The 25,293-nt window shown below is 40.1% G+C and overlaps 1 long non-coding RNA gene across 2 annotated transcripts in view; it reads left to right on the top strand.

Moving 5' to 3' along the window:
* LOC307180924 overlaps window positions 1-25,293 on the top strand; it is a 934,155-nt gene that overhangs the window by 355,069 nt on the left and 553,793 nt on the right. Inside the window, exon 4 of one of the 2 annotated variants that reach the window (XR_013825802.1) lies at window positions 1,685-1,764. The exons of the other annotated variant lie outside the window; for it this stretch is intronic. This is a non-coding gene — a long non-coding RNA (uncharacterized lncRNA). The remainder of the gene's footprint in view (window positions 1-1,684; window positions 1,765-25,293) is intronic. 2 annotated transcript variants of the gene reach the window in all.

The following is a 25,293-nucleotide window of genomic DNA, read 5'->3' as shown; positions in this document are numbered from 1 at the left end:
CTCAATAGAAATATGGGTTTGGAGGGACATTTTACAGAAAAGGAAACACAACCTTCCAATAAAAATATGAATAGGCTACAATGAGATACTACTTCATGATTAGACACCACCCAGTATAATGGCTAAAATGAAAAAGTCTGACAGTATAAAATGTTTTCAAAGTTTTGGAGCAGCTGGAGCTCATCCATTGCTGGTAGAAATGTGAAATGATAAAACCACTTGAGAAAATAGACAGATTCTTCTTTGTGACACAGTAATTATTCTCCTAGGTATTATCGAAGAGATGTGAAAACATTGTATGAAATGGGCATTATTCAAGAATATTTATAGCAGATTAATTAATAAAAATATCAAATTAGAAATAATCCAGATGTCCATCAATAGGAGAATGGGCAAACTGTTCATTCTTACAATGGAATATTTATCAGTATTTTAAAAGGTGCTACTGATAATATGCAACAATATGGAAGAGTCTCAAAAACACACTGGGTCAAAAGAGCATACATACTATATGCTCATATTTATATTAAATTCTATAATAGGCAAAACTATTCTACTGTGATAGAGCTCAAATCAGTACTTCTGGTCTGCGGTGAGGGGATTGTGGTGGGAACAAAAAAGGGACAAAAGGAAGCTTTCTGAGGCAGTGGAATATTTTATACTGTATAGCGTTCTGGTTACACAAGCTATATGCGTTTGCCAAAAAATGACTCAAGGGCTGTGCATTTTTACTGCCGGTAAATTACTCCACCATTTTAAAATATCTTGTAAATGCTGAAAGTGATTACTTTGTGGAAATAAAAAAAAATCAAAAGGTAACTTTAGTGTTAGGATAAAATTTAGCAGCGAAAGCCTCATTCTCACGTTAAAAAAAAAACACTATATTTTAAACAACTTAAATAAAATCGAATGTGATTTTAAAAGTGGCTCTGGATTTGGTAAAAAGAAAGCACTTATGTTAACAATCGATGTGAAGAGTTAGAATAAAATTATTTTATGGAAAAAATAAATAGAGGTTCAATCTCATCACCCATCATGGAAATAAGAATTATAACCCCAGTGAGGTATCATTTTAAGTCCATCAGTGGCAAAAATGTTTAAATCCTCCTAGTATCAAATGTTGGTTAAATGTGGCGCTATGGGGATTCTTCGAATACTGCTAGGGGGAGTGTATTGATGTGGTTGTATTTGAAAATAATTTGTCATTTATTAGTAAGTTGAAGATATGCCTACCCTATGACTAGACATTGTACCACTGTATACTCTAGGGATACATGTTGAGTAGTTTTTCATGTCTCCTAGAATAAAAGCCCAAAGTCTAACAATTGCCTAGAAGAGTCTATAGAATTTGTGCTGCCACATCTCGTTACCCATCTGACTTCATGTCCTTTTACTCTCTTCCTTCCTCACTTACCTCCAACCCCGTGAAGTTCCTTGCTGTTTGCTTCACACTCCAAAAATGCCCCTATCTTAGGACACTCCTTACCCAGAAGAGAATGGCTTGCTGCCTCACCTTCTTTAGAACTTTACTTAAATATCACTTCCTCAGTGAACCTTAAAATTACACCCTGCCAACACTCCCTAAGCCATTTTCCTCCCCTGATTTTTATCCATAGAACTTAGCATCATCTTATATGCCGAATATTTTACTTGCCTGTTTATTGTCTGTCTCCCTCCACTGCAGTATAAACTCCATGAAGCCAGACATTTTTGACTGCTTTTTACTACTGAAATCCACAGACCTAGATTAGTTCCTGGTTCATAGTAAGTACTCAATAACTCTTCGTTGAATAAATGCATAGATGTTCATAACAGCGTTACTTTTTAAATAGACTTTTTCAGAGCAGGTTTAGGCTCACAGCAAAATTGAGCAGAAAGTACAAGAGTTCCCATAAACCCCCTGTCTCCACCCAAGTACAGCCTCCTCCATTAACATCCCCTACCATAGTGGTACATTTGTCACAATCGATGAACCTGCATTGACACGTCATTATCACCTAAAGTCAATAATTTACATTAGGGTTCACTCTTGGTGTTGTTTATTCTATGTGTTTTGATAAATGTTTCATGACATGTACCCATCATTATAGGATTGTACAGAATATTTTCATGTCCTTAAAAATCCTCTGTGCAACAGCATTGTTTTTAATAGCAGACATCTGAAAACAACCCAAATATCCACTGATAGTAGAATGGTAAAGAAAACATGTTGTATTCATTCAAGGAAAGACTATACAGTTTTGAGAAAGAATCAACTATGATTGCACATAGCAGCGTGCACGAATCTCTCCGATATGATGTATAGTAAAAAAGAAAGGCATATAAAAATGCATGTGCTATGATTCCATTTATATAAATTAAAACAGGTAAGACTAGAAATGTACATTTTAGGGCCCCATATAAATTTAGTAAAGCTGTAAAGGAGAGAAAAAACATAATCATTATGATTTAGGATAGTAGTTACTTACCTTAATGTAGGAGGAGATGGGCTCAGAGAGATCTTCAAAATTATTGGCAGTATCTTTTATCTTAAAGCGAATGATGATGACATGCATTTTTGTTTTATTTCATATATTTATATCTTACATATAGGTTATATATGTTATTTTGTATGCATACATATTTAAAAAAAATTTTTTTAAGTCACAAAATGTAACTCAGAAGGTGCTACTCTAGATGTAGTGGTCAGAGACAGTCGCTATGAGAAGATGACATTTGAACTGAAACCTGAACAATGTGAAGAAGTAAACCAGGCAAAGATCTAGGAAAACTTATGCATTATAGGCAAAGAGAGAGCAATTCCAAGGAGTCTGAGCAATGACTTAAGGAAGCCCAGAAAAGAAAAGTGTTGGAGAAAAGAAAGAGGAAATGTGACCCAAGTATCTGATGCATTGGAGTAGAAGAGGAAGGTTTATTCTGGATAGCCACAAAAGGGTTGAAGTAGGCTGGTGGGCTAAAGGTATAATGAGAAAACTCAGTACAAGGTAAGGAAAAATTTTTAAGAATCATAAGAGCCTTACAGTGACTACTTCAAGAAATAGGAAGTTGTTAGTCACTGAAGTGATTCTTAGTAATGTAGGTTATGCTTATGTGTATATTTTAATTTTATTTTATTGCCCCTCTGTATTCATTTCCTCCCCTTTGGAAAATAGCTATGAGTTTCCTTCAGATTTCCTTCCCCCCACATTCCCAGTCTTGGGACTTTCTTATCCCCATTAGCACAGGATAGAGGCAGAGAATCCATTCCAAAGAGCTGTCCAGTGACTACTATCTGTCCTGGGGGGGGGTTATAAGTGGTCATCAGGTTTGATGACAACAGCTTCAATCTGTGTTTGCGTAACATTTCGTTTCACATATGATCAACATGACATAAATTGTCCATGTAAATGGAGGGGGCAGCTAATCTGCTCTTTGATTGCATCCATTGGTCCACTCTGAAAAGACTGTTGGTTAGCTTCTGTTATCTTCATTCCTGAAACTAACTTAGTTCCTCACCCATTTGGTTCCTGTTGACTGTTCCTTCCATTTCATGATACACCATTCCAAGCAGTTCCTTTTTTGTGGTTGGTTTCAACTCAGTCCTCCAACTCAGCATATGAATTCTTCTTTCTTTGCATTCATTACACAGTCAGTATGGTGCAATATTATCTGCTTCTAATTGTAAGATCTCAGAAGGGATGGAAATACTCACTAAATCATAGAACCTTTCATTTGGCCTTTAGTGACCATTATGAATGGTGAAGTTAATTGAAGTGAGATGGTTTGATCATATTATCCCTTTATTTTGGTCACTGAAATCATCCTACACCACTGCTTGACTCCCTTCAGGCAGTGCTAATAATTTGAGATAGTCTTCTAGTTAATTTAGTTTAATTTTGCAGTTGTTGTTAGGAAAAACCATCTGGCTTGAATAAAATTGCCCCCTAGATGCCAGCTAGCCATGATATTATTGGCTTTTTGAGGGTCTTCAGAATAACAGATGAAATAATAGTAGGTTTTTAAAATCCCAGTTTAGATCCGATTTTGCTGCATTTAACTCCAGTGACTTTGCAGAAGCAGTTATTATTCAGTTCTGTCCTTAGTGAATCCCCCTTTCTTCTCCTCTTCCTCCATTTTATCAGCAAATGATATCTCTCCCTCTCCCCCTCTCTCTTTCCCTCTCTCCCTCCTTCCATCCTTCCCTCCCTTCCTTTGTCTTTCTCTTACACACAGAAGCACACAAGCTAAAACATAGTCATATAGGTAGTGAACAGTCCTCAAGCCATCCTTGGTGGACAGGAAAGCTCAATTTTCAACCTATTAATTGCAGATTGTAGAAATGCATGATGGGCCTCTGTGACAGAAGTTATTTAGGGCAAGCCAACACAGTGATTACTTAGTCATGTAAGTGTCACATTCATTAAAAACTCTGACTAATGTTGCCAAAGTAGCTCAAATATTTGAGAAAATGTTTACCAGTCTCTTCTACTTCTAAGATCTTTAGGAAAATAAGCCGAAGTATATCCATGCATCTTTGTTGAAATAAACCCCTCTTTCCTTTGCCATGTTTCCTGAAATGTCTACAGTTATTCCTTTGGGTTAAATTCTTCCTTAATGTGAAGATAGGGTACCTTGGGAAATTTGGGTTTAGGGGAAAATACATGTGAAAGAGATTCATAACCTGTAAAGAATTAGGAGATGGATTATTTTTATCATGAAGCTATTATCCATCATTCAACCCCTTATTGGGATAGGGGATTTTTAAAACTATGGATGAGAATCAAGAGTTTGGGAATGGTCAGTAATTTGGATTGATAATAGGAAAAGCAGGACTTCAGGTTGCCTTCAACGGCTTCAAATAGACCAACTCCATTTTCATCTCTTATGCATTTAGGGCTTCTATAGAAGACTTCGTTAAACAAAAGATTTAACCCAATGCTGAAAAATGTTTGACGATCACTACTGTGACAGGAAAGTCACATAATTTTGGCAATGGAAAGGGTCCTAGAGATCATTTCATTTCACAGATAAGGAAACTGAGCCATAAACAGATTTTGTAGTTTACCCAAGGTCGTATGGCTAGCCAATGGCCATAACCTCATGCTCTTGGCTTTGTGTATGTTGTCCCCATTTCCCAGGAATACTCTTTCTGTGCTTCCCTTCTTGGCACCCATAGATGAATTCATCTAGAGCAAAGGTGGTTCAAACTATGACCCCGTGGTCCAAATCTAGCCTGCATGCAGTGTTTGTAAGTAAAGTTTTATTGGAAAACAGTCAGAGCCATTCTTTTCCTATTGTCTGTGGCTCTTTTTGTGCCTCAGTAGCAAAGTTGATTAGCTGATACAGAGAGCATATGGTCTGCAAAGCATAAAATATTTCCAGTGTGGATTTTTACAGGTAAAGTTTGCCAACCCCTGACCTGGAGCCTAAAGTGTGTTCTGGCCTCTAGCATCCCCATGAGTGGAATCAGAAGGAACAAAAAAAAAACCAAACAAACAAAAAAAAGAGGTAGATGACATGTTTTGTGGCTTCATGCCAGCAGAGTGAATCCTTGAAACGGCCCTTTTCCAATTAGCCCTTTCCTTGCCTGCCAGCTTCCAAGTCACTGCAGGCTGCTAACGCCTCCCCCTCCCCCCACCATTTGCCAAGCCATCTGCATGCAATTGGTCTCCCTAGTAATAACTCTAGCACTATTTCTGTTCATTCTCAGCCTAGCTTCTGATTTTTTAAAGACCCCCACATCCATTTTTTATCAGAAGACATTTTACAAAGCACATATATTCAAAATATATCAAGATATGTATTTTTTAATGGAGGAGAGAAGCTGCTTCTTCACAGGGAGCCAAACTCCAGATAGTGAGCTGCCTCATTTGCCTTGTGGCCTGTGGGATATTTTGCATTGAACGTAGAGGTAGGCCTGGTGAATCAGATCAGAGTGTCCCGAAGCCTCTGAAAGCTTAAAGGAATATTCTTGTCCATTTGCAGGCAGTTGTCTAGTCTCAGCCCCTGACTAGGGAAGGGCTTTGGGAGAGGAGTGAGTGGGGAGTTAAAGGGCTACACTTAAGCTATAACTGTGCTTCATTCAGGGCCTGTGACATTTTGGGAGGGGGAAGGATATATACTGAACCTTGATTATACTTTTCAGTATTGTTGGCTAATGCTAATTGGTCACTTACTACTACCTGTCAGTTTCCTTATTACATATTTAATGTGGAGAATTGGTATTTCTTTTTCTCCACGTTTTATAGGTGAGGAAATTGAGACTCAGATCAGGTAACTTGCCCAAGATCACACAAGTAATAAGTAGCAGTCAGAATTTAGACCCAGATTTATCTTATTCCAGTGCCTTTTCTTTTTCTTTTTTTTTTTTAAGGTTTTTGTTTTTATTTTTGTTTTGTTTTTTAATAGCAGCTATTTATTTATTTATTTTTGACTGTGTTGGATCTTCGTTTCTGTGCGAGGGCTTTCTCTAGTTGCGGCAAGCGGGGGCCACTCTTCATCGCAGTGCACGGGCCTCTCACTATCGCGGCCTCTCTCGTTGCGGAGCACAGGCTCCAGATGCGCAGGCTCAGCAGTTGTGGCTCACGGGGTCTAGCTGCTCCACGGCATGTGGGAACTTCCCAGACCAGGGCTCGAACCCATGTCCCCTGCATTAGCAGGCAGACTCCCAACCACTGCACCACCAGGGAAGCCCCTCTTTTTAAAAAAATAAATTAATTAATTAATTTATTTTTTTTTGGCTGTGTTGGGTCTTTGTTGCTGTGCGTGGACTTTCTCTAGTTGCAGCAAGCTGTGACTACTCTTCGTTGTGGTGCGCTGGCTTCTCATTGCGGTGGCTTCTCTTGTTGCAGAGCACAGGCTCTAGACGTGTGAGCTTCAGTAGTTGTGGCTCACGGGCTCTAGAGCGCAGGCTCAGTAGTTGTGGCTCGTGGGCTCAGTAGTTGTGGCACACAGGCTTAGTTGCTCTGTGGCATGTGGGATCTTCCCAGACCAGAGCTCGAACCCGTGTCCCCTGCATTGGCAGGTGGATTCTTAACCACTACGCCACCAGGGAAGCCCCCAGTACCTTTTCTTTTAATCATTTCACTAGCCTGGTGTTTCAATGAACAACAAACAGTACACAGCTTTTTAAATGTTAAGTTGCAGAAACAGAAAATAATCTCTCTGAGGAAAGAAGAAGGGCTCCGGGACGGAGAAATATCTTTGCCTAAAGACGATTCCAAAATCTTTATACTGGCCGGTCTTTTTACACATAAGACATTCAGGTTATAGTCAGAGGTTGGCAGTGTTTTATAATTGCTGTGTTAATTTAACCAACACATTCTGAGCACCCTGTATGTGCGAGGGGGTGTGCTGTGTTCTAGTCATCTAGTGGTGTCAGTAATACAGTCATTGCTATCCAGGAGTTCACAGATTGGGTAACAAGATAGACATAGATGATTAATAAATACTTGTTGACTGAATGAAAGAAATGTTGGGAATGCTATGAGGGCTGAGAAAGACATAGGATCTATCTTTCTAAATCTCACAGTTCAGTTGGTGAAGCAAACATATATACAGATAATGAATGTGTTGGATGATAAATAAAATAATGGAAGTGGGCATAAGATGAGGATTTAGGAATTTGGCAGGCAGGCAGAGTGAAGGACATTTCTGGCAGGAATACCTAAAATGTGCAAAGTCCCAGAGATTTGAAACAGCACAGTGTGGTAAGGGATTTATAGGTAGTTCATTTCTCATGGAGGGTGAAAGGACATGTACCTGGACAAATAGACAGAGAGAACCAAGGAGTGATTTTTTTTCATTTAACCATCATTTACTGAGCATCATTGGTTGGGGGCACTGGAACGTGATTTGTAGGAGCATGAGAAATAGAAGATATTTCTGTGGAACCCTCTTCTCAAGATGATAGTCTCCTTCTGGAGATAAAAACAACTAGGGCACATAAGCAGGTACATGCATGTGTGGTCCACACTGGATGTTTGAGTTTTGAGTTTGGGAAGGAGCTTTCCTGACTTGGCTAGAAAATTTACCCTCACCTTATCTTTTCTGTCTTTTCCTAGTCTTCTACTTATGTTTATGCCATGTCTCTTCCTTTTCTGTTTTTTTATTCCTACCTTTTCTCCTCCATTACTCTTGTTTCTACTTCACCCTTCCCTCCCTTTTCTCCACCTTTTTTCTGGGAGCGTTAAGGAAGTACCCGTAGTCAGTCTCTCTCTTTGAAGTGCCCATAGTCTGTTTCTTTGTCTGTCTCTGTCTCTCTCTCGAAGGGCTGACAACTTGGAGAATTAGGGCAAGAGAGTAATCTTTTATTTTTCATTCCATACTCAGAGAAAAATCAGAGTTCCCTCATGTGCCAAATAGGTTTTTGGACCTAAATCTAAGTTGTGCTCTTTGAAATTTAGATAAAATTAGGTGAGGGCACTATCCCACTTTCTGTTGGAAGTTCCTTGCCCTCTCAGTTTCTTTTTCCTATAAATTAAAACGGCTCACATTTTATTTTTGCTTGCACTGAATTGTCATTGTTACTGGTCTCTTTTTACCTCTAGTCTCTTTCTCTTTCCTTTGTCCCATGCCAGTCCAGAATTGGGAGCTCAGTTCTTTGATTTCCACAACAAATACTCACTTATACAGGTCTTCCTTGTCTTACAACGGCCTTTACGTCCTGATAAACCCATCAGGAGTTGAAACTATCGTAAGTTGAAAATGCATCTAGTACACCTACGGACCATCATAGCTTAGCCTAGCCTACTTTCAACATGCTCAGAACATTTACGGTAGCCTACAGTTGAGCAAAATCATTTAACACCAAGCCTATTTTATAGTAAAGTATGGAATATCTGATGGAATTCACTGAATACTGTACTGAAAGTGAAAAACAGAATGGTCGTATGGGTACAGAATTGTTTCAGTTGTTTACGCTCGTGATCACGGGGCTGACTGGGAGCTGCGGCTCACTGTGCTGCCCAGCATCAGGAGAGCAGATCGTACAGCACAGGGCTAGCCTGGGAAAAGATCAAAATTCAAAATTCGAAGTATGGCTTCTATTGAAGGTATATTGCTTTCGCACGAAGGTGAAGTTGAAAAATCAAGGTGAACCATCGTAAGTCAGGGACCATCAGTATAAGCTTGTGTGTTTGGTGAAATTTCGCAGCATCACCAGTATCACAAAGTTTTACAAATATTCTTTTTCCTTTCTCCCCACCATAAACTCTTATTTAATTCTTATGCGGGGAAGTTTAACTTGCTGTATTTTTAAACTTTTTCTCTCCGATCCAGGCTCTCCTGATCTAGCCTTTTACACCCAGTTGACCATCAAGATATTTTGTTAAAAATATTATCATTCCTTTTCTGAGGGATTCTTCCTAGTTATTAAAATCACATTTTGACTCTGATATAATAATAATTCAAAGGCTACCTTTTTCTTGGGGGTTCTGCAAAGCCCCCTCAGGAGACACTGAGGGGACTGGGGAGAAGATGGAGGCTCGGGCAGCAGGGTTCCACACATCCACAGCCCTGCTTCAACTGTACCTTCTTCACTTTGATCTCTTTTTCATATTTGATTTCTGGACCACTTAGGGTCAAAAAAAAGTTCCATTCCTAGAGTAAAATTTGCAAACCACTACTTTCGCAGTTGAAACTTATTAACCCCCAAAGAGAGTATGAATTGGAGATATATAAATTTGTTCCCAAAGAAGCCAGAAGCTTAATTCTTGGTAGAACCGACTCTGGAAACATGATGGCTTTTCTGGGAAGAGAAGCCCTTTCTGTTTATGGCAGACTCTGGAGTCTTGTTGTATCCTATGTTAGCGTGGGACAGGAAGACACGCCAAAGGGACTGTTAGAGCTATACTTGAGAAGCCCAGCTCTAAGTTCCCTACCTTTATTTTCCCTCAGATGTGAATAACAAACAGTTTGGCACTTGAGTTTAGGATGATGCCGCTGATTGTTTAGGATGACTCATTGTTTAGGATGACTCATTGATGCCATCCTAAAATCTTCTTTCTTTGTTTCATATACTCCCCTGACCATGTGACACAGGACCCCAGCTCTCTCTCAGATGGATTGGTTTGATACACTGCTAGCAATTAAGAAAAATAAAATTCTATTAATTATGCATTTCTTCTTCTGATTAACTCTTGTGTGTAATTAAAAATAACCGCTGGGTTCCCTGGGATTTAATAGAAATCTATGGCATTTTGGCTTGTTCTTCAAATTGAGGTCATTCATGCACATCTTGTTTCACTTATGAATTATTATCTCCTTTAAGGTAGGAGTTGCGTTTGATTTATCTTTGTGTCCTCTGTAGTACTGGGCAGTTATTAGGTGTGCAGAAATAATTTGTTGAATTGAACTTTCGCCAAAGTAGTCCATGGCCCGCCACAGTATTATTCCATGTTTACAAAAAGGGGTTCTGGGGACTTCCCTGGTGGTCTGGTGGTTAAGACTTTGCGCTTCCACTGCAGGGGGCATGGGTTTGATCCCTGATTGGGGAACTGAGATCCCACAAGCCTTGCGGTATGGGCAAAAAAAAAAAGGGAGGTAGGGGTCCTGTCTGTTGGAAATAAGTTGAGATTGGTAGGGAATTAAGAGGAAGGGAACAGACAATTTTATAAATTTACTATGTGCTACACATTATCATTGAAATCTTTTCTATGTCATCTTATTTATTGTGCTTACACAGCAACTTCACGAGTTTCATGATAGAGATTTGGAACTTCCTTGCTAAAATGTTGGCTTCTTGTTTGATCTAATATATAGACTGTATGATTCAAAAAGTCCCATCTTTGCTGCTATGACTTAATCATCATGGCTTCCTTTTGGGCTGTGACCTGAGAGATAATAACATCCATTCAGTCCCCAGTGGTTAGTTTTGACACCACCCTTTTTGGCTATTTTCATTAAGTTTAACAAATCTACTGTATGTCTGAGGCTATCACAGGGCACAGAGAAACAATAAGACAACCTTGTACTATTGACTTGATATATCCTCCAAATATAGCCCGTTTCTGACCTACATCCTCCCCTTCTTGGTTCTCTAACTAGTCTTCACTTCCTAGTTCCTCTGTGGTCATACCCTAGATCAGGTTAGAGATTTCCCTAAGCTTACCTTGCTATTGAAGGAACTAGTGGCTGTCTTGCCCCCTAATTCCTTCTACAGCTTGGAAAAAAACATCTCAAGCCTAGGGCTCTTGAGCCTCATAGCTACATCTCTTCACAGTTACGGAATGCTTCTCTTGGTTTTAACCTCTTCCCTTTTATTTTGTTTTCCTTCCATACAGAGGCCCATGCTCCTTTTGTCTTTTGTCCTACTGGCTCCTGGAAGCCCTTCAATCCAATCACTCTAGTTAACATGCAACTCTACTTGTTTGTTTTTCTAAATAGTTCCATGTAAATCAGAGAATTGTGAGGTCACATATTGAACAGCAAGCTAGCCAAGAGGACCTAGACAGTGGGGAGAACGTTTCTTCCCAGCAGGTGAACTCAGATATGAAAATCTGAATTTATGCAACAAATAAATCAAGGAATAATTTTTCGCTTTTGAAGGATTCACAATGGGGTTCCTTTTTTTTTTTTTTTGCTGTACGCGGGCCTCCCACCGCTGCGGCCTCTCCCGTTGCGGAGCACAGGCTCAGCAGCCATGGCTCACGGGACCAGCCGCTCCGCAGCATGCGGGATCCTCCTGGAACGGGGCACGAACCCACGTCCCCCGCATCGGCAGGCAGACCCCCAACCACTGCGCCACCTGGGAAGCCTGAAAATAAATTTTTAAAATTTAGACCCAGAGTATGCATATGTATATATACATATAGCATGATAACACAATAATTCTAAGGAAATGTAGGGTGTTGAGCGAGATCAGTATCTCTCCCCATAAATCACCTGCAGCAGAATCTCCTATGGTAATTTTCAAATGTAAACTCTCTAGGGAGAAGGCCTGTGACTGTGCGTTCACAAACTCCTCCAGGTGATTGTAATTCACACTGATGGCTTTGAGAACCATTAGACTAACTCATTTTCTGCCTGAATCTTTCCTGCTTGTATTTCGTTGGTTTTAAGGAAAAGCTCATGACCTTAACTGTTTTGTCAGTGGAGAAACAAAGACACTAACATTGGGATTGTAAAGGAGGGGATATTACGAGCAGGGATGGTGAAGGTGGTGATCATATGTTAGTTTGTGTTTGCGTGTATAAAGAAACAGGTTTTAAAATATATAAAGAAATATCTGGAGAATGTTCTTATGTACATCTTTCTCATTTCTTTTGTATCTGACCCTGTGTGATAGGTGCGTAGACATTATGCCGTAGCTCCTGCTTTTCCATGTTTTGGTTTACTGTGCCTTTTAATAATGTATTCCCAAGTAGTCTTGTACTGAAGGATGCATTCTGTCCTTCATAGATTCCTACATTTTTTCCTTATTTGCTCTATTACTTACTTTCTCTCACTCACATCAATAAAAAGTCAGTTCCCCCTTTGAATGCTAAGGTTTGTGCTAGTCATCATGTGAAGCTCGTAATAGAGAGATGGCCATGCTAGTGAGGGCACTCCGTCAACCAAGAAACTAGTAGGAGGTCCAATGTGAAATGAAGTGATTCTCTGACGCAGACAATAAAAATGATAGTGAATGAGCCCAGAGTGAAAATATCTGTTATAATCATTACACAGGTCAATATAAATAGCGTTACAAGCTCCCAGAAAATTCCTTTATTTCCTATATTCATTATCACCACCCACCTCCCCAAAGGTAAATGCTATCTTGATTTCTAATTCTGATTGATTAGATTAACTGCCTATTTTGAATTTTATGAAATGTGAATTATATAGTTTGTACTCTTTGGAATATGGATTATTTCATTCAACATTGTGTTGATAATATTTCTTTTTATTCTGGATATGTACCCTTTGTCGCTTATATGTTGCAAAAGCCATTTGGTGCCTTGCGTATTCTTTTTCTTACTGGTATCTCCTTTAAATAGAACTTACCAATTCAATAAATACCCATTCATTGTATTTTCCTTCAGGTTAGAATGCTTCCTCTATTTCAAGGTCTTGAAGATATTGCCCTATGTTATTTTTTGGAATTTTTGTTGTTTCGTCTTTCACACGTTGATCTGTAATCCATCTTGAAATTATTTTTGTGCATGGTGTGTAGTAAGGGTCAAGGTTCACTTTTTCCCTATTGATATCTAAGTTATCCAATACTTCATCTTCCCACTGCTTTCCAGTGCCACACTGGTCATTCATCAGGTATCTATATATGTATTGGTCTATATCTGGACTTCATGTTATGTGCCATTGGTCTCTTTCTACCATACCATATCGTCTTAATTATTGTAGCTTCATAATAATACTGGTTATCTGGTAGTATAAGTGCTTCAACACTGTTTTCCTTTTAAAGAGTGGCACTTGACCATTCTTGGCTCTTTTCATTTCCATTTAAATGTTAGAATTATGTTGCTAATTTCCACCAAAACTGTAAGATTTTAATTGGAATAGTAATAAATCTATAGGTAGATCAATTTGGGAGAGTCAACCTCTTTAAAATATTGAGTGTCCCAATCTATGAACTTGGTGTATTTCTCCGTTTATTTCAGCCTTCTTTACTTTCTACCAATAATGCCGCATAGTTTTTCTTCTTCTTCCTTTTTAAAGATTTATTTATTTGTTTGTTTGTTTGGTTGGTTGGTTCCTCTGGGTCTTAGTTGCAGCTCCAGGGCTCCTTAGTTGTGGCTTGCCAGCTCCTTAGTTGAGGCACATGGTCTCCTTAGCTGCAGCAGGTGGGCTCCTTAGTTGTGGCATGTGAACTCTTAGTTGCGGCATGCATGTGGGATCTAGTTCCTGGACCAGGGATCGAACCTGGGCCCCCTGAATTGGGAGCTCGGAGTCTTATCCACTGCGCCACCAGGAAGTCCCAGTTTTTCTGTATAGAATATGTCTTTCATTAGATTTATTCCTACGGATTTGGGTTTTCTTTTTTATTGGTTGCTATTATAAATGATACCTTTAAAAATATATATTATTATTATTTGTTGATATTATATAGAAATACAACTGCTCTGGGTATATGGACTATGATTCTAGTCATGGTACTAAGTATTATCATAGTTTACTTTTTGATTCCTTTATATTTTCTATATATACAATTCTGTCATCTGAAAATATAGAGGGGTTTATTTCTTCCTTTCCAGTCCTTAAAATTATAGTTCTTTTTCCTTGCCCTCTTGCTCCAGTATCTTGAGTGTAATGCTGAATACTAGCAGTGATGGGGGACGTTCTTGTCTTATTCCTGATGTCAGGGAAGAAAGCTTTCAGCATTTCACTTTCAGGCATTATGTTTGCTGTAGGTTCTATGTTAAGTCCTTTTCTATACTAAAGATATTCCTTTTAGTATTAGTTTGCTAAGAGTTATTTTTAAAAATCATGAATGGATTCTGAATTTTATCAAATGCTTTATCTACATTATTGAGAATATCTTTTTTTTTTCTTGATTTTGTTCATGTATTGAATTGCTATGATTTGTTTTTGAAAGTCAAACCAACCTTACATTCCTGGAATAAATCTGCTTGATTTCTATTTCTCTTTTTGTTCTATCAATTTTTGTTTCACATACAGTATTTTGATACCATATTCGTAGGCGCATACAAATTAAACCTTTTTATATCTTCTTGTTGGAATGTTTCATCAAAATATGTCTCTTTCTATCATCAGTCATGTATCTTACAATAAAGTCTACTTTTTCTGTTTTACTAGAGGAATACCAGCTCTTTATTTCTAGTGGAAGCATAATATATCTTTTGTATCCTTTTACTTTAAGTTATTCTGTCCCGTAACTTTCAGCCTTTCTGTGTCCTTGTATGTAAGGTATATCTCTTGAAAGCAGCATATATTTGTTGTTTTTAATCAAGTTTGATGGTCTGTGTATTTTTATTGGAGTATTTATGCCATTTATATGTAATGAAACTGTTTATCTATTTGGGTTTAAGTGTACAGTCATCCCTCGGTGTCTGCAGGGGATTGGTTCTAGGACCCTTGTTGTTACCAAAATCTGTGGATACTCATGTCCGCTATATAAAATGGTGTGGTATATAGTTGGCCCTCCATGTCCACGGGTTCTGCATCCGTGGACATGGAGGGCTGAGCATAATTTCTAACTAGTTGTTTTTATCTTTTATTTGTCCCACATATTCTATGTTCCCTTATACTTTATTTCCTTATTTTAGATTAAGTATATTTTGAACATTTCTTTCCTCCTTTCTATTAGTTTATTGGTTATATATTTTTTCTTATTATTCTTTTAGTGGTTATGAGAGAAGTTATAACATGCATCCTTGACTTATTAGAGAATAAAGTTATTAACATTTTTCTGACTTTCTAGGCAAAGCAATGCCATGATGATTCTTTAACTGTATCTACCACCCCCACCTTTGGGTTATTATTACTGCATATTTTAATAACATGTATTATGTAAACCCCAGAAGATATTATTATTGTTTTGCATAGTCAGTACTTATTTAGATTTGCCCATATACTGAATCTTTCCTTTGCTCCTCACTCTTAACTGCATCTCTTTTATTGTGTGTCGGTAATTATTTCTCTCAAATCATTAGTATTAAAATGTTTACCCTGCCATCTTTTTTCTTTTGCTGATTATTTTCTTTAATTTTAAAAGTGTTTTAGATTTACAGAAAAAGTAAGATAGTACAGAAAGTACGCATTTACCTCATATCTACATTTAAGTAAGAGCCACAAGGTGAGTATGACCTAGGTGGTCCACACATTGTCCACGCAGAGAACCTGAGAAACTTGAAACTGTTTGTCCATGCAGAGAACCTGAGAAACTTGAAACCTGAGAAACTTGAAACCTCAGAAACTGTCTTAAACTTGCATATAGCATGGGGTATCAAGGAAAATAGACCATGTTGTTTAAGGTTCTCTTTAGCCCAGAGTCTTTGGGAATCTATAAGCAATCTGCAGAAGTCTGTGAGACCATAGTCCTCAAATAAATGGTGCTGAGTAAGGTCAAACTTCAGATCAGCGGTTTTTCTCTGGCTCTGTGGCCATTGTCCCATCACAGTGTACCCAACAGCCCCCTGAACCTTAGTATCGCCACCTGCTTCTTTTATAGGCTCACACAGTAATTCAGAAACAGGTAGTCTGTGGACCATAGTGGGTGAAACACTAGTTGAAATAGAAAAAGAAAACAACTATCCCATATGGTATAATTTCAGAAGATTTCAAACGCTAAGATCATTGTTACATAAGTTACCAAGATATCATGTATTGAAAAAAGTAAAAGAAAACAAGATTTGTAGAAAGGAAGTCATTTATGACATTTGAGAGAGTAACTGAAGCAGAAAAGTAAGAAAAGAAGCTGTATTTTAGGGACAGTGGGTGTTCTTTGCCCACAAAAAAATGAAGCTTTCAAAGTTAGGGTGTACAGATGCCAGACACTTTCCTCCACTCTTCTCTTGTAGGAAGTAAGATTCGTGGACTAATGTGTTCTGATTCACCTTACTATTGAAGCTTGTATAGGACCTGCCCCATGCCACATAGGAAATCATCCCTTACCATACTATATGATTTTTCAATCGCCCTCATTCCTGTTAACCTCTCTTCTATCATCGTCCTAAATAATTCCCTTCATATTCTCACATAATCCAAAATTATATTTTTCTTGGTTATTTTCTTCCCTACTAGAACATAAATGACTTCAGGGACCTCATTTTTTGTTTTAATTGCTGAAGTTCTTGTGCTTGGGAAAGAATTAACACATAGTGTCAATATTTATTTGCTGAAAAAAACGAGTGAGTTCAGTAGGCCCTTCCGAAGGTCCCCCCCCCCACACTAGTCTAATCTCTTCACATATCTCTGTCTTTCAAAAAGTCCCTTCCTTTTTTTCTCGGAGAGACATTTTCCTAGGCTAAAGCTGCTAAAGGCTTTTACAGTGAAATATGCCCCTGAGAAGAGTAACACGTTAAGATCTGATCAGCCTCGTATATCCTAGGTAAGATACTGAAGGAGTAGAGTTAGGGGATTTGAGCAAGACAGGAGGGAGCTGAGAGGGAACATTCTGGAATAAAGGTCCCATCTACAGCAGATAGACCTAATTGGGTTACCATAGTAGTCGATCCAGACACTGGGTACACTGAGAGAATAGAAGGAAGGATGTAAATGGAAATTATGTGGACTTCCAACTTGGCCCAGGGCCAAATCTGGAATGCAGAAACCCTTTCTCCATCTTTCAATTTGTAAGTAGTTTTCACTTCACATCCAGGCTCAGCACCTGCCCTCCCTTTCGAAAACTGTCTTTTCAAATTCCTGGGACTTATTTGTCATTTTCTTACATGCCACAACCAGTTGTGTCTGCTGTTGCATTGTCCTCCTGACATAACATAATCTACGGTGACAGGTGCAACTATGGCATCTCAGTGACTCATAAATGGGAGACGACAGAGGGTTGGATTCTGGAGAAGTGTGATGGCACGTGCCTTTGCGGACAGAATCTTAACAAGCAGATGTGGTTCCAAACCTTCATTTGTGGGCTGAAGTTTTCGTGGTTACATTTAGGCTTTTAGTGGAGATAGTAGGTTTAGCAGCACAGGCTGAGAAACTGCTGGGAGCTGGAGGTACCGTGGGGACCTGTAAGCGAAGCCCTCAAGATGTTTACCAAAATACTAGTAATAGTAGCTAATATTTATATGGGACTTACTCTGTGCTGGGCACTGTCTCAAAGTGTTTCACATATGCTAGTTGATTCAATCTTCACAGTCCTGTGAGGCAGGCAAGGAAGCAGAGGTACAGAGGGGGTTAGTGACCTGGGCAAAAGTGCTAGGCTGTGGAGTGGTGGAGCACATACTGAAACTCAAGTCTTGCTTCCAAACTCTCAAGAGAACTGTGTTACAGTAGTGGCAGTAATAATAATAACAATTACTATAACTGCCATTATTTTGTGCTGTGACCTGTGCTACGGACTCTACGTATATTATCTCCTTTAACCCTCACACTAGTTCTACAAAGTTAAGTATCATAAGAAATCTTGCGTTGTAGATGGTGACTGTGAGACTCAGACTGTAGACTTTCTTGTCCAAGGTCTTGTCCCTAGGAAGGGGGACAGCCAGTGGTTGAACCCAGGTTTCTCCAATTTGGTTTTCTGAAACAATCAAATCCTCCAACCACGGGGTTGTGCTTCAGTTAGCTTATAGGCCAACATGTAGAGGTTTCCTTTGACTTACAATGAGGCTTTCTGACGAGGTGGGAGAAATTAGTGACTCCCTCTACGCTGCCTTATACAGGGGGAGTCTCTGAGTATACGTTATCCGCATTGCACTGCACACTTTCAGCCAGTTAGTCAGAAGTAGCAGTCTGCCTAACCTTGGGTCCTGTAAGAGGAACTTCTGTCAGAAGATTTCCGAGGCAAGTCTTCCTTCTCCTTTCTACAACCCCAGTTTTCTCTTTGCTGTTCTTCATATACAAAGATAATACATCCCACCTACTGACCCTAAATGTTACTTTGAATTGGTTCTCTTGCTGTAGGGATGGAGAAAACTGATGCTTCCGATTTTGTCTGGCCCCTGATGTAATTTTTAAAGCAACTGGTCAAGATTAGAGGCTTAGGCTATGGTCAGAGTTTAGGGTCCGCGTCTCGTCCAAGGGAAGGTTTGAGGCAGTGATGATGATGAGAGTAAACTCATTGTCTCACAGGGGGACGATACCCATACTTAACGGTACTGCCCTTTAGCCAGTTCCCAGCGATGCAGCAGGGACTTCAATTTTCTGGTCGTGATGCCATTTGCAATGCACTTCAAATTGTTCAATACAGTTTTTCCTGCTCCCACCTTCTGCCATGCATTTGAGTTCCCCGCTACTTCTGCCTCTCTGTGAAGTGTGTAGTAAAATGAACCTGTTTTATTTCCCTCAAGCACAGCAGTCAGTGATTTCCTGTTGATGCAGCGAGACAAGGCAAGGGTATGGTGTCCTAGCTGCCTGCCTACTGGGATATGGCTTTTACAAATTTTTTTGAAATCCCACCTCAGGTCATTATTCAAGTGACCTGGTAACATCTGAAGAAGACTTATCAAAGTCAGAGGTTGACTTCCTTCGCCACCCCCAACACAGAAATATTGCCCCATCTGTCAGGAGGGGAACTCAGCTGAGCTCAGTTGGAAGCTGCTCTTTGCGTGTCCCCTGCTTCTGTTTCTACTGACTTTCCTTTGGCATTAGCTTCACTTCGCTGCCAGTGGACCCCTTCGCCCACTGAGGATGGACTGAGATGGGCATGCTGCCTTGCTTTTATGAAATAGCAGCAGTATCTTCTTGCAGTTACTGTAAGCATTTTCAGAGGGAAAATACAGTCTTTTAAGCCTTAAAAAGGGCATCAAATCTCCTTATTATAGCTTCTGCCCCAGCAGTACATAAGATCTCAGACCAGGACTACTGATGACAGAAGGAAAGGCATTGTGAAGAAGGCAATTCCGGGAAGATCGGTGGAGAGATGACATCTACCCTTACTGGAACTGCACAATTGCCAACTTTGACTATTTGTAAAGAAACAGCATCCTCCTCACTTGAAGTTTTTGTCCTGCTCTACAGCCTGCATCTCACGTGGAGCTTTGTCCAGGCCAGTGAGTTTCAAGGGATGGGCAAGTTTGTCACCATGTGTGCGTTTGTGTTACCGGACACAAGTTTGTGTGCCCAGCGCACAGTAAGGCCAAATGATACTGAAATGTCGGAGTTTGGAACAAAGAAAGGTTTATTGCAGGGCCATGCAAGGAGATGGGTGGCCCATGCCCCCCCAAAACCCGAACTCCCTGAAGGGTTTCAGTAAAGCATTTTTAAAGTCAAGGTGAGGGAGGGGGTGTGGTTGGTCATTGCAGGCTTCTTGGTGTAGGAATCCTTTGTTCTTGCGGCTGTCCACGTAGGTCAGGTCACAACGTTCCTATAAACCTCCAACAAGACAAATGTTATTCTCTGTTCTGCAACTTTTTATCTCTATATGAATGGAAAAGTGTTATACCCTTAAAGGTCAGAGCCTTGAGAATGGGCTATCCTGTATATTTCAGGTTATAGGTAACATTCTTTTTCTTTTTAATATTTATTTATTTATTTGGCTGCGTCGGGTCTTAGTTGCAGTACGCAGGATCTTTGTTGAGGCATACGGGATCTTTTGTTGTGGCACACGAGCTTCTGTCTAGTTGTGGCATGCGGTTTTTCTCTCTAGTTGTGGCACGCGGGTTTCAGGGCGCGTGGGCTCTGTAGTTGTGTCACACAGGCTCCAGAGTGTGTGGACTCTGTAGTCTGCAGCATGCAGGCTCTCTTGTTGAGGCATGCGACCTCAGTAGTTGTGGTGCAGGCTTAGTTGCCTGACCAGGGATCGAACCCGCGTCCCCTGCATTGAAAGGCAGATTCTTTACCACTGGGCCACCAGGGAAGTCCCATAGGCAACATTCTTAATTCGAAGCAAAAGCAGTAAAATCCAAAGGTTCAAGTGAAAGAAACAGATCTAATATGGAGTCAGATTTGTTCTTCCCTGTTGCGTTTGGAGGATGCGAGGGAAAGGGAACCGTGTGAAGACAAGAGTGTTTCAGAAGAGGGCAGGGGACATGTGTGGCTTAGAAAACAATAGTTGATGTTATAGCATTTTTAATGGTAGAAAGCAAAGTTTGATCAATTTTTCCTGACTGATGGAAATCAGTAGCACACACTCTAGTTGCCCCATGTCAGTGATTCTCGAACAGTTGGGTGGCAAGCTCCCTCAGAGAGGATTTATCACAGCAAAGGGAGAAGTCATGTTTCATGTTTATAAAAGGAGGTAAGGGTTAAAAACTAATTGAGAAAATAAGCTTTATCTTTCAGGCCTTCCTTGCTCATGCATCTTTCCTGACTGATGGCCCTTTGAGTTCGCCAATGTTCTGAATAGGACATCCAGGAGGAGCACCTTGGCTGACAGCCCCTGGCCCTCCTGAAGGGCCACGCTCAGGGTTTATTCATTTATAAGGTCTTTGATTTTTTTTCCCCCTTGCCTTTTCTTTTCACCTGTTTTCTGCTTTGACTGTTCCTGTCTAGTTTACTCTTCTGGTTGCTTTTTAATTCTGTTATCTCACATTTGGTGTCTCTCTCAGTGTCTGTATCTCTGTGTCTGCCTCCTTGTCTCTGTCTTTCTCTTTATTGCAGCCTGTCTCTTTGTCTCAGACTCTCAGTCTTTGTCATATTTTGACTATCTTTTTCGTGCCTCTTCTCTTCAAAGGCTCTACCACAGAGTTATCATGAGCATTGCCTATTCGAAAGTACTTTAAAACAATTATCATACAAATGTAAGGTGGTACCATTGCTACCAGTTCTGAAAGTATGTCAAAACCCCAACTGTTATTCATGAAAACAAGAAAATACCAGAGCAGTCCCCCTGACAGGCTCTACAAGTCATCCTTTGGGTTGATGGGAGTATGGGATGGAGACAGCTAATGCCAGTAAAAGTAGTGAATCTGTGTGTTTTAAAGTGTGTTGGAGAGAGTCAACTTTGTTATAATCTTATCACTTGCTAGTTATTCTAGTTTCTTACTGGTATTAACTAGATTTTGCATGATGTTAGTTAGCTTTTGAATTTTAGCCAAATTGATCTGGATACAGGATACAGAGAAATTGAGGCCCAGTCATTTAAGGAGGCTCAGACTTACTATGGGGGCTAGAAGATTGAAGAGGCAGCACGTGGAGACAAGGGAAGGAAGTATCAATCAGAGCCTCTAGCAGATGGCAATAATAGTAAAAACAACTACCTGAGATATTTATATATAATTAACATCAGTACACAAATCCCTCTCCACTCTCCTCTATCTCCAAGGCAACATAGACAGGACAGAAGTAGGGATGCTTCTCTATGTCCTTACAAACACGATCTCCTCATGTTGCTATGGCGTATGGCATGTCATTATAAAGACGATTTCTTGTGTTGAGTACTTATTGTCAAATATTGCATTAAATTCTTTGCATTAATCTCATTTAATCAATCCTCAAAATAATACCATGAAAGAGAGAAGTTTTATTATTGTCCTTCTCAAGATACAGATCTGAAAATAGGCTTGGAAGAGTTGAATTTCCTTCCCAATGCCTAACAGTTTCCACATGGCAGTGCTTGGATTCAGATCCAGGTCTTTTTGACTTCAGATCACATGCTCATCTGTTTTGCTTCATTGACCCCTGCTTTCCCAGGTTTATTGCCTCTGCTTCATAATGTTTCAGAATAATCTGGGGAGGGAATTATTGCCTCCCTACCGTATAAGACAAAACAAAGTGTTCTTAGAGCCCGTGGAGGGGACTTATTTTCCCATGTTCCATCCTCAGTCATTTCCTTTGGAAATGCACCATAGCTGACCTCCTTTCTGAGTAGCCAGTGTGCTAATGTAGCCCCCGTGCAAGGCAAAGCCCTGAGTTTGATGCAGTTCATCCTGTGTACGTGTACTGCCTATGTAATAAATAGGAAAGGGAGAGAAAGCCAAGGATTTGAGCCTGGGGCCAGAAAGTGTGAAGTCTTCAGTGCAGTTGCCGAACGTCATAGCATTTGGGAACGGGCATTGTGGGAACAGGCGCAAGTGCTGCACTCACTTCTTGTTCTTTGACTGTGGTCCCACCATCCAGAGCTGGCAGAGAGCTTTGTGGCCATAGGCTATGAATCATATCCTCTCCCCACCCCAAATGTTTCTTGAGGTTGCGCTCTGGAAAAAAATCCATTTTGCTCTCTACCCATTAGTCTGTCCATTACTGAATATCTGCTGTGTACTGAGTTCTGTGCACTGAACTTTGTGTAATTGCTGCATTTGCTATTGTACTGCAGGTGGTGAGATTAGAATGGGGCATTAATCTCTATACAAATAGGCTTTTATAGATATTTAATGAAGTTTATGCGGCTTTTGCCAACTTCCTTTGGTTGGTTGGTCCGCCAAGTTTGGACCACTGCTGATTAGGCTGCTTTCTTCCATCACGGTCACTGAAGCCTTCCTTTCCTGATAGCTTAGTATCGCTTCGTCTGAAATGATGTCACCACTTCCCTTTTATGAATTTTATGAATTAAAACTCTTTCTCTAATGTAGTTTTTCTCAAAGAGTGGTCCTGAGGCCATTGCTTCAGAATTGCTCACAATCATTCTTATTACAGTGTAGGGTTCTACATCCTGTCTTAAATTTAAGGAATTGGCATCTCTAAGAAGGTGGGCCTTGGAATCTGCATTCTTATCACACTGATAAGTTAAAGAACCCTTGCTGTAATTGTTTTCCTTCCTCCATTCCAGACAGACACCTCAGTCGTCTTTGATCTTATTGTTTCCTACTTCCAGATCAGTTTGGTGTCCCTAGGAGATGCTTGAGAGGATCTTTTATGTACCCAGGAATTAACTGCTAGTCATTTAAGAGAAATACTCTGAAGCCATCAAGGTAATTAAAGCAAATGTATATCACCCATGCCCCGAGGAGTGTAAGGGCAGTTAAGAAGAAAATGTGTGGACAGCGTCTCCGTGTGCACAGGCTGGCCCTATAACTGGATCTGAATGCCAGCCTATAACCCGTCCGCTAACAGCACGTCTCTCATTTCAACCTTAGGTGCGTGGGTTTGTCAGTGGGGTGCTTTCCACATCCCAGTTCATCAACTCCATTGAACTGTGGAGACACTTTTGCCTACAAAATAACCTTACAAACACCTGGCCAGAAAGGCAGAGTTGGGAAAGGGAAATTGATTTCAATTTCCAAGTGTAATAGCTAAAGGTTGCCAGTGTACTCCTGGGGTGCAAGATAATGTTATTTTGGAACATACCCTGGCTCCCAAGGTCATGTACAAAGCATGCCTAATAAGATGCTGGAAAAAAAATAATCTCATAAGGGAGAGGTTCCAAACTGTAGAGGTGCCCTGCAAATATTTAATGCGGTTTGTATATTTAAAAACCTTCATTCGCTTTCACTTGAAGTTACTAGCCTTGAAAACGTCTAGTGGTGGAAACACAGACAGAAGTCCAAATTTTCGTTAAACTAGGGGAAAGATAAACATACAGTCTCCGTCCCTATTTCAGGGAGCTATACTAGTCAGTAGTTTGGGGTGCAGGAACAGAAATAGATTTGGGGAGAAGATAAATAGAAAATCAGCCTGTTTTTCCCCTTTTTCTGAATATTGAGACTTTTTTTTTATTATTAGTTTAATGTGAACACTGGGAATATGAGGACAGGTGACTGGATTACTCATCCACCACGCAACAGTGTTTGTTAGCTGGTAACAGACAAGTGAAAGGTTATGTATATTACCATGTTTGAGACCGCCCGCTAAGAGGCTCCATTACAAAAAATAAGGTTAGAATGTATAAGGTTAGAATGTATATGGGCCATTTTAGGCTTACGTTTGGCTTCAGAATTTGGAGCGTTTGAAGTCCAGTTAATCTTAGGGAGACCCTTTACCCTTCAATTCTTTTCCTATGTTATTTTGGACACATAATAACTCACACATGTTCTCAAAAGCACAAGAGCTCACACACACGTGTGCATACAGATGCACAAACATGCACGCTTTGTAACAGCTGGCGACCAAATTGAGCCCGATGGGGAGATCAGGATCTAGTGACAAGAGAGTGTAGGCCGTCGTCACATCTCCAGCAGGGAGGGATATCATTCTGTTTCCTCTCTCCTACAGCGTACTAGCTGCTTAGGGGAAGAATTTTTTTCTCTAGAGGAAATTGAGGGAGGCCCCTGCTACGAACAGTCTCCCTGATGCAGACTCTTCCTTACTCTCCCTTGCCTTTCCCACTTTTTTCCCCGTAGGCCAGATCTTCAACTTTTAGCTGACTCACAATTTTTTAGCGAGTACTTCTCATTGAGGACACAGTTGAAGTGCTTATTGTATGCAAATGCAGGGTTGAATTACCCTGCCTGGAGCCCCAATGACACGCTGTAAATATCACCTGTAGCTCCTGTTCTTTGACTTCCATGGGTCCCTTGGGGACTCTTTAGCCTCTGTGTCACCAAGCCACATGAAGGTTGCCCAAGGTTTAGCTGCCTTTTATAGAGGATCATTTTCAGAAGTTGATAGTGAACTTTCAGGAGCTAATGTACAAAGAGTATTTAATATTGATTTCCTGTCTGTACTGTTGGTCCCCAGGGCTTAGGCAGCTCCCAAGCATATGAACTAAGATCTCGCAGATATTTTGTAACTCCTAATTACCCTTTTCTTTCTTATGGCTTTCCCCAGGAAGTATAGCTAAGGTTGCTGGGTGATTGGGATAGTACTTTGCTTTGTCTTTACAATCCCAGAACCAATCAGCTTTGTCCCTTACCCTTCTGGTGGACT

This window comes from Stenella coeruleoalba, assembly GCF_951394435.1.
Source record: "Stenella coeruleoalba genome assembly, chromosome: X".
Lineage (NCBI taxonomy): Eukaryota > Metazoa > Chordata > Mammalia > Artiodactyla > Delphinidae > Stenella > Stenella coeruleoalba.
The sequence above is the reverse complement of the archived record's forward strand: the minus strand, read 5'-3'. Positions and strand labels throughout refer to the sequence as shown.